We start from the raw sequence: 12,440 nt of genomic DNA, 5'->3' as shown, positions 1-12,440 counted from the left end.
ATGTTAACTTAGTTTTTTCAATATCTCTAACTAATCTTAATCTTAATCATAATATTGGTTAGATCATAAAAATTTTTATTTATTTTTGGTGGGAGAGGGTAAGGGTGTCAATTTGAAACTTGTTATTGGTGAAGTCTTATTTTTTGGTCCAGAATGTGCGGTTGAGATCTTCGGAGGGCTATTTCAGCCTCGAAACGATCTCGGATTGTCGAAAAATGGTGTACGTTATGTTTTGGTCCGACCTTGTTCGATTTGCCAATTTCTGTGTCCAGGAGTATTCTTGTACTTCTTCGGATTAGGGCTTCTCTATATAATGTTCTTATCTTTGAGAGGACGTAATGAGAGGTTTTGTAACATTTCCAAAGAATAGTGAAATTCGTGTTGCTCGGCCCTGGATGTAGCTTCCTTCTTGGGGGTGAACCACGTAAATCTTGTGTGTTTGTGTGTGCTTGTTCTTCTCTATTTTTCGTATTTCTTCTGCAAATCACCATTAAGGTGTTGTTTTCTTAACGAAGTGAAATGAAAACAACCATTTAAAACTCGATCGAATCGAATCGAAGAAGAATAGGTTCTGTTTGATTTAAAAATAAAGAATATTTTCTCGATTTGGTTCGATGCGGTATCACCAAAAGCACTCCGAAATCATTATATCACGAGCATATATTCATCCTTATGAATCCAAATGATTAAATATATATAAATTGTTAACTTTGAACTATGATTTCTTTGATTCTTCACAAAACAAGATCTTATCACCTTTTTTTTTATGGATTGTGCAGTATATTCAAGCCAACACATATTAATAGTTGGAGGCTACCAATCTATACTTTTTATTGGTGATGTTGCGTCAAGAAATCGTCGAGCGGTCCTACGAGTGCCGTCACCTGCAAGCGGACCAAAGGGGTCAACAGAGAGAACCGGTGTGGTCCCGGCCTAGGGCTCTCCGATGCCAAAGTTAGATCTCCTGGCGCAAACAGATGAATAGTGATTATTCAGTATGAGTTTAGATGTCCCGGATGGGGTTGTGTACCTTGCCTTTTATAGTAGCATATGGCGGTGTGGAGAGTCCCAGTTTGATGGCAATTGTGCCGTTGAGTGGATAGAGGCCCTGGGTAACGGGGCTCTATCCTGATTGGCCATCTCCCCGTGGGAGGGAGTGTCCTGGTGGCATCAGGATCCTTGGTGGATAGATACCCGCGTGTGGTGATAACGTCCTTGGTGCTTGAATCCGTCTGGGTGACGTGACCTCTAAGCGGCGGTCAAGAGTCCTGATAGTGACATGAGTCTCAGCGATATGAAGGGTCGTAGATGGGTGGCCCCCACCTCACGTGCCCACGATGCTGTGTCTGGGTGCAGGCCCCGCCTGGGTGAGGCCGCGCTGGGTGAGGCCGCGCCTAGTGAGGAGGCCGCGCCTGGGTGAGGGGGCCGCGCCCTCGTGAGGAGGCCGCGCCCTCGTGAGGAGGCCGCGCCTGGGTGAGACCGCGCCTAGGTGAGGCCACCCCTGGTGAGGAGGCCGCCGCCTGGGTGAGGCCGTGCCTAGGTGAGGGGGCCACGCCTGGGTGAGGAGGCCGCGCCCTGAGGAGGCCGCGCCTGGGTGAGGAGGCCGCGCGCTGAGGAGGCCGCGCCTGGGTGAGGCCGCGCCCCGGATGTGTGGCCGCGCCCGAGTAGTGGCCGCCCCCGAGTGGGGCTGGGACTCCGGTTCGTTCCCTTTGGCTATGGGGCGGGTCGTCTGTGACACGTGGCGGTCGTTGGTTGGCCCGGTGAATATTGGATGTATCATTTGCCCCCCACTCTCTTGGGATAGGATGTCCGGATATTGTGTGCAGCCCTGTGAGTGCACCACTAAGACCGCTATGAGCGATGCACCGTAGAAGATCAGGATCCGTAGTTTATCAAGGACTTGGTTATTAATCTTTCTAGAAGGCTAGTAGGGTTAATTTGTTTGGTTAAATTTTATGTAATTCTTAAGTAATGCATGACTTCAATGTAAATCAAATTCTGTTTGGTTAAAAGCTAAGTGAAATATATTTTGGACCCCTTCAATTCGTAGGGTCTCGATCTGTTCTATTAATTCTTCATTTTTTACTTCCAAAGCAAGAGGTTCTGTTTGACAAATTATTTGTCCATTTTAAAAAGAAAGAAACTCCCACTAAGAGTGGAAATAGCTATTTTTTATGATCTGAAACCGATTTTTCCATAAATTATTTCTTTGCTTGGTTCTCACTCTTTGTTTGGATAGAATTCATCTTTTGATAATGCCGATTCAGAACTCCCATCTTTTTCGTCATTAATGGCTTACTCTAACTCTAACTCTTATTTCTTAATCAAGATTTTTAAAATTGATTTCTCAACAACTGTTCCTTTGTTCTGGTTAGTCCTTTTAATCATGAAATCTTTCTACTGACCCTTCTACCTCAAGAATTAGGTCCCTAGCTCAATGATATCTAAGTATGTTAACTTAGTTTTTTCAATATCTCTAACTAATCTTAATCTTAATCATACTATTGGTTAGATCATAAAAATTTTTATTTATTTTTGGTGGGAGAGGGTAAGGGTGTCAATTTGAAACTTGTTATTGGTGAAGTCTTATTTTTTGGTCCAGAATGTGCGGTTGAGATCTTCGGAGGGCTATTTCAGCCTCGAAACGATCTCGGATTGTCGAAAAATGGTGTACGTTATGTTTTGGTCCGACCTTGTTCGATTTGCCAATTTCTGTGTCCAGGAGTATTCTTGTACTTCTTCGGATTAGGGCTTCTCTATATAATGTTCTTATCTTTGAGAGGATGTAAGAGGTTTTGTAACATTTCCAAAGAATAGTGAAATTCGTTACATTGCTCGGCCCTGGATGTAGCTTCCTTCTTGGGGGTGAACCACGTAAATCTTGTGTGTTTGTGTGTGCTTGTTCTTCTCTATTTTTCGTATTTCTTCTGCAAATCACCATTCTGGGTGTTGTTTTCTTAACAGAAGTGAAATGAAAACAACCATTTAAAACTCGGTCGAATCGAATCGAAGAAGAATAGGTTCTGTTTTGATTTAAAAATAAAGAATATTTTCTCGATTTGGTTCGATGCGGTATCACCAAAAGCACTCCGAAATCATTATATCACGAGCATATATTCATCCTTATGAATCCAAATGATTAAATATATATAAATTGTTAACTTTGAACTATGATTTCTTTGATTCTTCGCAAAACAAGATCTTATCACCTTTTTTTTTATGGATTGTGCAGTATATTCAAGCCAACACATATTAATAGTTGGAGGCTACCAATCTATACTTTTTATTGGTGATGTTGCGTCAAGAAATCGTCGAGCGGTCCTGCGAGTGCCGTCACCTGCAAGCGGACCAAAGGGGTCAACAGAGAGAACCGGTGTGGTCCCGGCCTAGGGCTCTCCGATGCCAAAGTTAGATCTCCTGGCGCAAAGAGATGAATAGTGATTATTCAGTATGAGTTTAGATGTCCCGGATGGGGTTGTGTACCTTGCCTTTTATAGTAACATATGGCGGTGTGGAGAGTCCCAGTTTGATGGCAATTGTGCCGTTGAGTGGATAGAGGCCCTGGGTAACGGGGCTCTATCCTGATTGGCCATCTCCCCGTGGGAGGGAGTGTCCTGGTGGCATCAGGATCCTTGGTGGATAGATACCCGCGTGTGGTGATAACGTCCTTGGTGCTTGAATCCGTCTGGGTGACGTGACCTCTAAGCGGCGGTCAAGAGTCCTGATAGTGACATGAGTCTCAGCGATATGAAGGGTCGTAGATGGGTGGCCCCCACCTCACGTGCCCACGATGCTGTGTCTGGGTGCAGGCCCCGCCTGGGTGAGGCCGCGCTGGGTGAGGCCGCGCCTGGTGAGGAGGCCGCGCCTGGGTGAGGGGGCCGCGCCCTCGTGAGGAGGCCGCGCCTGGGTGAGACCGCGCCTAGGTGAGGCCGCGCCTGGTGAGGAGGCCGCCGCCTGGGTGAGGCCGTGCCTAGGTGAGGGGGCCACGCCTGGGTGAGGCCGCGCCTGGGTGAGGCCGCGCCCCGGATGTGTGGCCGCGCCCGAGTAGTGGCCGCCCCCGAGTGGGGCTGGGACTCCGGTTCGTTCCCCTTGGCTATGGGGCGGGTCGTCTGTGACACGTGGCGGTCGTTGGTTGGCCCGGTGAATATTGGATGTATCATTTGCCCCCCACTCTCTTGGGATAGGATGTCCAAGAGAGTAGGTGTCTTTGCATAGTGAGGGGTCCGCTGCGAATAGACTTTCCTGTGGGGCTTGCCCATAAATCCACTAAGGAGGTAAGAGAGGTTGGGGGTTCCAACCTTACCTCCTATACTTTTTCTTTTTGTTTTTTGTGGGTATATGTTCCTTCCTCTCCTTTCTTCCTTCACTTCTCATTTCTCTTTCTTACTTTTTGTCTTCCCTTTTGCTCTCCTTTAATTCTCCCTTTTTGTCTTTTGTCCTCTTTTTGGTGCCCACCATGTGTTTGTTTTTGGGTCACCTCCACTAGTATCCCCTTTGCTTGATTTTGGGGTCCTTGTGTTTGGGTTGTGTTCTCTTGGTGCCTTGGCTTGCTTGGAAAGCTTGAGTGGTGCTTGGCTTGAGTGCCTTGCCTCTTGTGACCTCTATTCCTTGGTTGTGCCTCGTGGTGTGGCTACGTCAGCGTCGTGTGCTTGTCCTTCCGACGCGATCACCTTTTTTCTGAGGTACATCGATTCCAACCCCTTTTTTTTTTTTTTTTTTTTTTTTTTTTTTTTTGTGTAGGGTGTCTCCTCGAGGCCGCCCTTGCGGGATGTGGCCACGGTGAGGCCGCGCCTGCTGGTGCGGCCACAGTGAGGCCGCGCCCCGCGGGTGTGGCCACGCCCGGCGGGAGTGGCAGCGGTGAGGCCGCGCCAGCGGGTGTGGCCGCGGTGAGGCCGCGCCCGTGGGTGTGGCCGCGCCCGGCGGGAGTGGCCGCGGTGAGCGGGTGTGGCCGCGGTGAGGCCGCGCCTGCGGTTGTGGCCGCAGTGAGGCCGCGCCTGCTGGTGCGGCCGAGGTGAGGCCGCGCCTGGGTGTGGCCGCCTGGCGGCGCTGGGTGGCCATGCCTGGGTGTGGTCCACGCCTTGCCCGTGATGCTGCGCCTATGGTGGCCGCGGCGTGGGCGTGATGGACCCTCGCTCTTCTTCCCTATTCCTCGTCTTGTATGTGATGGATCTGCTGTTTATATTTTGCAGGTGACATTCCTTTCATTTTTCTTGCCAGCTTCAGGGAGATTGCTTTCTCGAGTAAGTAGTTCGTTCCCCTCTTGTCCTTCATGTCGTTCCCGGGTGACCTTGGCCCTGCTTCAGTCGGGGTTGGATCTTCAGAGGAGCGTTCCCCCGGATCGCCTTCTTCTGTGGGTACTCCGCCCTCTATACCCTCCCCTAGTGATACTGATGGACGAGTGGGACCTTCTAGTGTCTCCGGTCCCCGTAGGGATCGTCACCCTGCAGGCGGCATCCTCACCGCCGGTCCTGGCGATAGGTTAGGCCCTGTTGCTAGCATCTTGTCACCCTCGACTTGGTTTCCCCGTGAGGAGTTTCATATTCCGCCGAGGTCATGTTGCGTGCTCCTGGGCCTAGCGAGTATGCCTTCTCTCATCGTGCGGGGGAGATCTGCCTCTACCGTTCATTTTTCCTCCAGGGCCTTCGCCTTCCTATCCCTCGCTTTGTCGAGTTGGTGTTAGAGCATTGGCACCTCACCCCTGGGCAGGTGTTGCCCAACTCTTGGAGGGTGATCTTGGGTTTCTATGTCTTCTTCGCCCGCCTAGGGCGTGCCGCCACTGTTCCCCTGTTCTCCCACTTTTATCTGTTGAAGAAGGGGAACCATGGATGTTATCACTTTGCTCGCCGCGTGCTCAAGGGGCCCTATGCCTCTGTGGAGCTTCTCACGGGGATCACTAGCAACGTGAAGTATTGGAGGGATCGCTTCTTTTTTGCCACGGTCCCCCGATGCCCACTACGGACCGTTAGGGAAGTTATTGACCTCAAGAGGGTCAATCAGGGGCTTGAGCTGAGTGATTTTGAGGCTGACTCCCTCAAGCTGTGCCTGGGTCGCGATCCGTTCCATGTCCAGGAGTTGGACTCGGAGGCCTTCCTGTCTCTCTGGAAGCTGAGTCCTGGTAAGAGCATTGTCTTTTGTACTTGATTGGCATGTTGGTATTTGAATGTATGTGTCATCTGATTGGTTGGTCGATCTATGCAGTGGATACGCGTCCGGACTTCAGTTTGCTCCGCGACAATCTGCGGAGGAAGGCCGCTTCTCAGGGTGGTCCATCTGTCGGAGTGACCGATGTTAGTGGTGCTTCTGCGCCTGTGGTTGTTGGAGCGAAGCGGAAGGGTGGACCAGGACAAGCCCGCGTGACGAGCTCTGGCGTGCGGGTCCTCCTTCCCCGTACTTCTCCTGGTGACGGTGGCGTTCCAGGCTCTGTGCCTCTGCCTCCCTCTGTTGTTCCTTCTGATTCTTCTGTATTGCCCCTTTCCAAGGGGAAGGGTGTGAGTTCCTCGGGCGGTCCTGCCACTGATCTTCCCGCTGTGGGTGAGTCCCCGTGATCACCTTGGGCGTCTTGGGAGGGCTCGACCTTGGCCGAGGCCGGCGTATCGCGGGAGTGGGTGGATAGGGGCAGGCTCCCTACCGCGAGGATGGCCTTGCAGAAGCTTAGCGATGCTTGCCTGGCCCAGACCCTCTACCATGACATGGCTTCGGTGAGTTATTCCTTTACTGTCTCCTCATGTCCATTGCTCCATTTATTTTTACATTATTTTATCGCTTGCCATGTTGATTGTAGGTCCATCACCGTATTGCTGAGGCGGTGCTTCGACTGGAGGGTCACGCTTCTCGTGAGGTGCAGATACAGCGCACCCTGCGTGACGTGGAGAGGGAGCTCCAGGGCCAGGTTGATGCCCGTGAGAGGGCCGAGGCTGACGCGCAGAGGGTGTCGGGGGAGCTCGCTGTGGCGTCCGGGAAGCTCCTAGAGGTGTCTGAGGAGCTGCGTGTGACTTCTGCTGGTGCGGCCGAGAGCTCGGCTAGGGTTCTTGCTTTGGAGGAGGAGCTTCATTCATTGAGGGGACGGCATGAGGTGGAGCTGGCATCTGCAGGTGAGCGAGCTGTGGCTGAGTTCCAGGCATCCTCTGCGTTCTCGACACTGTATCAGGCGCAGCTTCGGCCCGCCTATGAGGGAGGGGTCCGGGACTTAGCCGCTTGTGTCCTGGAGGTGACCCCTGACTATGACTTCTCTGTCTCGGGGTTCTCTGAGTTTGCTGCGGCGCTTCCGGGTGCAGCTGGGGTGGAGAGCGCTCCGGTGTCAGAGGTGGAGGCTGCCCTGCCTGAGGGGGGTGCTGCTGCACGTCCTCCTGAGGCGGACATGATGTCTCCAGCTGGGTCGGAGGTGACCCACCACTCTGTGATCCATTGACTTTACGGTCGTCCCGATCCTGTAGACGTCTCCACCTTTTTCTTTTTTGAACTTGAATTGTAACTACTATGACTTTTCTATGTGATCGCTTTTGCTTTTCTTTGATTGCCTTGTCTCTTAGTGATTATTTGCGCGTTGATGCTCTCTGACCCTTTATAGTTAACGCCTTAGGCGTAGAGCCTCAATGGTGGCATGGCGCCTTAGGCATGAAGCCTCAGTGTTGGCATGTTGCCTTAGGCTTGAAGCCTCGGTGTTGGCATGTCGCCTTAGGCATGAAGCCTCAATGTTGGCATGTTGCCTTAGGCACGAAGCCTCGGTGTTGGCATGTCGCCTTAGGCATGAAGCCTCAATGTTGGCATGTTGCCTTAGGCACGAAGCCTCAGTGTTGGCATATCGCCTTAGGCACGAAGCCTCGATGTTGGCATGTTGCCTTAGGCTTGAAGCCTCAATGTTGGCTTGTTGCCTTAGGCACGAAGCCTCAGTGTTGGCGTCTCGCCTTAGGCACGAAGCCTCGATGTTGGCATATCGCCTTAGGCACGAAGCCTCGATGTTGGCATATCGCCTTAGGCACGAAGCCTCGATGTTGGCATATCGCCTTAGGCACGAAGCCTCGATGTTGGCATGTTGCTTTAGGCACGAAGCCTCGATGTTGGCATATCGCCTTAGGCACGAAGCCTCGATGTTGGCATATCGCCTTAGGCACGAAGCCTCGATGTTGGCATGTTGCCTTAGGCACGAAGCCTCAGTGTTGGTGTCTCGCCTTAATGTAGTGGCCGTGATTCGATTGAGTGGTAGGAGAAGACAAGTATTCTTGCAACATTTCTTTATTTTGACTGAAATTCACATTGTCATTGATGTCGTCTACTGCTACTCCTACTGCTACTGCTTCTGTTATCACTACCACTACTGCTATGCTTCTACTGGTAGTACTTCTTTAGATGTTCTGAGTTCCAGGTACGGTCTACCTTCTTACCCCCTGGAGTCTTCAAGCGGTAAGTCCCTGGGCGTATCTGCTTGGAGACTATGTAGGGTCCTTCCCAGTTGGGTGACAGCTTCCCCGCCTTCTGTGGCTGCGATGCCCTTGCCCGCCGTAGTACTAAATCTCCCTGGTGGAATAGCCTTTCCTTGACCCTGGCGTTATAGTACCTGGCAGTACGTTGCTGGTAGGCGACGTTCCTTAGTAGTGCTCTTTCGCGGACCTCATCTATAAAGTCTAGGTTTGCCCGCAGTCCGTCGACATAGGTGCGTTCATTGAAGTGCAGAACCCTATGGGACATAGCGCAGACCTCTACCGGCGCCAATGCTTCAGTGCCATATGCTAGGCGGAATGGGCTCTCTCCTGTGGGTGTCCGTACTGTGGTTCGGTATGCCCACAGGACGCTTGGTAGCTCTTCTACCCACTTGCCTTTGGCTCCTTCTAGTCTTTTCTTGACTCCTTCCAGTAGCGTTCTGTTGGTGACCTCCACCTGACCATTGGCCTGTGGGTATGCTACCGACACAGGCCGATAGTCGATGTTGTAGCGGTGACAGAATGCTTGGAATTTAGGGTTGTTGAATTGTTTTCCATTGTCTGAGACGAGGATCCGTGGTACCCCGAACCTGTAGATGACGTCGTCGCGGACGAACTTCTCCATCTCTGTCTCTGTTATCTTGGCCAAGGGTTTAGCTTCAACCCACTTGGTGAAGTAGTCGATCGCGACGACCAGGTACTTTCTGTTTCCTGGTGCTGCGGTGAAGTTGCCTAAGATGTCTAGTCCCCACATGGCAAAAGGTATGGGGTTGAGGATTGATGTCAGCTTGGTGGCGGGTAGATGGGGTACTGGGGCGAACAACTGACATTGCTCCACTTCTTGGCATATTGGATGGCCTCCTCTTGCATTCGTGGCCAGTATAGTCCCTGGCGGAGGATTTTGTAGGCTAGGGCTCGTCCCCCCATGTGGCTTCCACATATCCTCTCATGGACTTCGGCTAGGGCGTACTCTGCCCCCTTGGGTCCTAGGCACCGGAGTAGTGGTGTTGTTGCCCCCCGCTTGTACAGTACCCCGTCTAGGACGGTGTACTTTGCAGCTCTCATCCTGATCTTCCTTGCTTCGGCCTTGTCTTCTGGTAAGACATCGTTCTGGAGGTAGTTGAGTAGAGGGTCCATCCAGCTAGGTCCCTCCGTGATCTCGTTAACCTGCTTTTCCTTATACGTTGGCTCATGCAGGATCTCCACATAGACTGCGCTAGCCAAATTTCGGAGTTCCTCATTGGCTAGCCTGGATAGGGCATCAGCGGCGGCGTTCTCCTCCCTGGGAACTCGAACCATCTCAAACTTCTCGAAACCCTCGATCAATGCTTGAGCGCATGCTAGGTATGATGCCATCCTCTCATCTTTTGCCTCATACTCTCCATTCACCTGATTCACCACGAGCTGGGAGTCGCTCCGGGTGGATAGGTGTGTGACTTGGATGGCTTTGGCCACCCGGAGTCCAGCTAGTAATGCCTCGTACTCTGCTTCATTATTGGATGCTTGGAAGGTGAACCGGAGAGCATATTGGATACGAAATCCCTCGGGGCTGGTTAATATGAGCCCAGCGCCGCTTCCTGTCGCATTGCTCGACCCATCCACGAACATGTCCCACGATCCGTGATCCTTCTCTTCGGGCTCCCCTGTTTGTGACTCGATCTCGGATCGGGTACACTCGCAATGAAATCTGCAAGAGCCTGGCCTTTGATGGCTGTCCTTGGTTGGAACCTGATGTCATGCTCACTTAACTCCACCGCCCATGCTATCAATCGTCCGGAGACGTCCGGCTTGTGCAATATCTTCTTCAAGGGTAGGTCTGTGAGGACTGTGATGGTATGGGCTTGGAAGTATGGTCGTAGCTTCCTGGCTGCCATTACCAATGCATAGGCTACCTTCTCGATCCTAGTGTACCTGGTCTCTGCATTGATCAGGACATGGCTGACGTAGTAGATAGGCCTCTGGACTTTGTCTTCTTCCTTCAGCAGTACTGCGCTGACCGCGACAGGGGTGGCGGCCAGGTAGAGCTGCAACTCTTCGTTAGGTTCCGGTCGCCCAAGCAAGGGTGGGCTCTCTAGGTACTCCTTCAATTCTCCGAACGCCTTTTGGCACTCTTCCGTCCATGTGAAGTCCTTAGGGCTTCGGAGGTTCTTCAATATTTTGAAGAATGGTAAGCACTTATCACCCGATCGTGACACGAACCTGGAAAGGGCGGCAACCCTTCTATTCAACCTCTGCACTTCCCTAACCGTTCGAGGAGGTGCCATCTCTTGGATGGGTTGGCTTCTATTCCACGGACTGAGACCATGAACCCCAGGAATTTTCCTGACGTTACACCGAAGACGCACTTTGCAGGGTTTAGCTTCATCTGGTTCCTCCTCAGTACTGTGAATGCTTCCTCTAGGTCGGTCAGGTGTTGGTTGGTGTGGACGCTTTTCACGAGCATGTCATCCACATATACTTCCATGTTGCGCCCAATCTGCTCCTCGAACATCTTGTTGACCATTCTCTGATAGGTGGCCCCTGCGTTCTTTAACCCGAACGGCATGACGTTGTAGCAATAGTTCTCTTTGTCCGTCCGGAATGCGGTGTAAGACTCATCATCCTCATACATGAGGATCTGGTTGTATCCGGAGTAGGCGTCCATGAAACTCAGCATCTCATGGCCGGCGGTGGCGTCGATCCGGGGCAGTGGGTACTCATCTTTTGGGCATGCCTTGTTCAGGTCGGTGTAGTCGACACACATCCTCCACTTCCCACTTGGCTTTGGTACCATGACCACGTTGGCGAGCCAGGTTGGGAACTTCTCCTTTCTGATGAACCCTGATCGGCTTAACTTCTCGACCTCCTCCTTGATTGCTGCTTGTCGGTCGAGGGCGAAGTTACGCCGCTTCTGTTGAACGGGCTTCCTGGTAGGGTCGACATGTAGTCGGTGTTCCGCTATGGAACGTGGTATTCCTGGCATGTCGGAGGTCGACCATGCGAAGACATCCATGTTCGCTTGGAGGAGGTGTCCAAGCCCTTCTTTCTGCTCCTTGCTTAGCAGCGAGCCGACCTGAACGACCTTGGAGGGGTCGTCCTGGCTGAGGGGCCATGGGATGAGGTCTTCCACCGGCTTTCCCCTTCTCTCTGTCGAGTTCATCTCTCGTCACTGATCATGCTCTCTAGGCAGAGTGCCATTCCACGGGTGTTGCCATTATTCTTTTTCATGAAGGTGGCGTAGCACTCCCTTGCTTTCTTCTGATCTCCTCGGACTTCGCCTACCCCGTTCTCGGTGGGGAACTTCATCTTCAGGTGAAGTGGTGATATGACTCCTCTAAGGGCTGTCAGTGATGGTCGCCCTAAGAGGCCGTTGAAGGACACCACGGACTTGACTACCATGAAATTTACCATGATGGTTACTTGTTGAGGGTGTACCCCGAAGGTGACGGGTAGCTCTATGGTACCTCTGATGGAGGCGGTGGCACCTGAGAATCCATGGAGATAAGTGGGCTCTGGTTTGAGCTGGTCGTCCCCGAACCCGAATTGTCGATAGGCGTCCAAGGAGAGTACGTCAACGGACGCCCCTGTGTCTATCAATACCCTGTGTACAGGTCGATTGGCTACCTCCACCTGTACTACCAGGGCATCTTCATGCGGGAAGTTTAGTCCTTCCAGGTCTTCATCCGAGAAGGAGATCACCGCCTCAGTCTTGGCTATCTTGCTGGGCTTCTCTACCACTCCCACGAACCTGGCATGAGCTTTAGCTTTTCTGGTGGACTCTTGCCCTGGTCCTCCAAGTATGGTGAGGATAGGAGGTCCCTTGGTGCCACTAGGTTCTGTGGCATCTCTCCGCTCTTCTGGGCGGTCTCTCTCTCGATCTGTTCTTCTTTCTTCTCGTCTCGGCTCCACTCTGTCTCCGTCGCGACCTCTATCTCCTTGGCCTGAGCGGTTGTCACGTCTCCCCTTCACATACTTGTTCAAGCTTCCTTTTACCAGTGTTCTATCTCTCTCTTCAATTGATAGCACTCCTCGTGTCGTGCCCAT

This window comes from Telopea speciosissima, chromosome 8 (assembly GCF_018873765.1).
Source record: "Telopea speciosissima isolate NSW1024214 ecotype Mountain lineage chromosome 8, Tspe_v1, whole genome shotgun sequence".
NCBI classification, from domain to species: domain Eukaryota; kingdom Viridiplantae; phylum Streptophyta; class Magnoliopsida; order Proteales; family Proteaceae; genus Telopea; species Telopea speciosissima.
This window is presented reverse-complemented; position numbering follows the sequence as displayed.